The following is a 1471-nucleotide window of genomic DNA, read 5'->3' as shown; positions in this document are numbered from 1 at the left end:
AAAAAGGCTTACCATTGCTAAACCTGTTTCTTCCACCATTATTGTTGTTGAAACCCTGTTGAGGTCTCTGTTGATCCTTCCATGAGAGATTTGGGTGATTTCTCCATGAAGGATTATAGGTGTTTCCATAGGGTTCTCCTATGTAATTCACCCCTTCCATTGAAGGGTTCTAAGGATCATAAGCTTCTTCTTCAGATGAAGCATCCTTAGTACTACCTGGTGCAGCTTGCATTCCAGACAGACTTTGAGAAATCATATTGACTTGCTGAGTCAATATTTTGTTCTGAGCCAGTATGGCATTTAGAGTATCAATCTCAAGAACCCCTTTCTTCTGATTCATCCCATTGTTCACAGGATTCCTTTCAGAAGTGTACATGAATTGGTTATTTGCAACCATTTCAATGAGTTCTTGAGCTTCTGCAGGCGTCTTCTTCAGATGAAGAGATCCTCCAGCAGAGCTGTCCAATGACATCTTGGACAGTTCAGACAGACCATCATAGAAGATACCTATGATGCTCCATTTAGAAAGCATGCCAGAGGGACACTTTCTGATCAATTGTTTGTATCTTTCCCAAGCTTCATAGAGGGATTCACCTTCCTTCTGTCTGAAGGTTTGGACTTCCACTCTAAGCTTACTCAATTTTTGAGGTGGAAAGAACTTTGCCAAGAAGGCATTGACTAGCTTTTCCCAAGAGTTCAGGCCTTCTTTAGGTTGTGAGTCTAACCATATCCTAGCTCTGTCTCTTACAGCAAAAGGGAATAGCATAAGTCTGTAGACCTCAAGGTCAACCCTATTAGTCTTGACAGTATCACAGATTTGCAAGAACTCAGCTAAAAACTGATGAGGATCTTCTAATGGAAGTCCATGGAACTTGCAATTCTGTTGCATTAGAGAAACTAATTGAGGCTTAAGCTCAAAGTTGTTTGCTCCAATGGCAGGTGGTGCATGAAATTGTGATCATCAATGGCGCCATCAACATGGTACGCACAATTGTAATCTCAACTCTTTATCACAGCTTCGCACAACTAACCAGCAAGTATACTAGGTCGTCCAAGTAATAAACCTTACGCGAGTAAGGGTCGATCCCACAGAGATTGTTGGTATGAAGCAAGATATGGTCATCTTGTAAATCTCAGTCAGGCAGAATCAAATGGGTATGAATGATTTATGAATAAAGCATAAAATAAAGATAGAGATACTTATGTAATTCATTGGTGAGAATTTCAGATAAGCTTATGGAGATGCTTTGTCCCTTCCATCTCTCTGCTTTCCTACTGTCTTCATCCAATCCTTCTTACTCCTTTCCATGGCTAGCTGTATGTAGGGTTTCACCATTGTCAGTGGCTACCTCCCATCCTCTCGGTGAAAATTTTCAACACGCTCTGTATAGCACGGCTATTCAGCTGTCGGTTCTCGATCATGTCGGAATAGAATCCAGTGATTCTTTTGCGTCTGTCACTAACGCCCCAC

The 1471-nt window shown here is 41.4% G+C and overlaps 1 non-coding gene across 1 annotated transcript; it reads left to right on the top strand.

Moving 5' to 3' along the window:
- The first annotated feature begins 530 nt into the window (after nt 1-530).
- LOC112717203 (small nucleolar RNA R71) lies at nt 531-634 on the top strand. The gene has a single exon (XR_003160602.1). It is a non-coding gene; the product is annotated as a small nucleolar RNA R71 (small nucleolar RNA).
- The last annotated feature ends 837 nt before the right edge of the window (nt 635-1471 follow it).

This window comes from Arachis hypogaea, chromosome 1, assembly GCF_003086295.3.
Source record: "Arachis hypogaea cultivar Tifrunner chromosome 1, arahy.Tifrunner.gnm2.J5K5, whole genome shotgun sequence".
Lineage (NCBI taxonomy): Eukaryota > Viridiplantae > Streptophyta > Magnoliopsida > Fabales > Fabaceae > Arachis > Arachis hypogaea.
The sequence above is the reverse complement of the archived record's forward strand: the minus strand, read 5'-3'. Positions and strand labels throughout refer to the sequence as shown.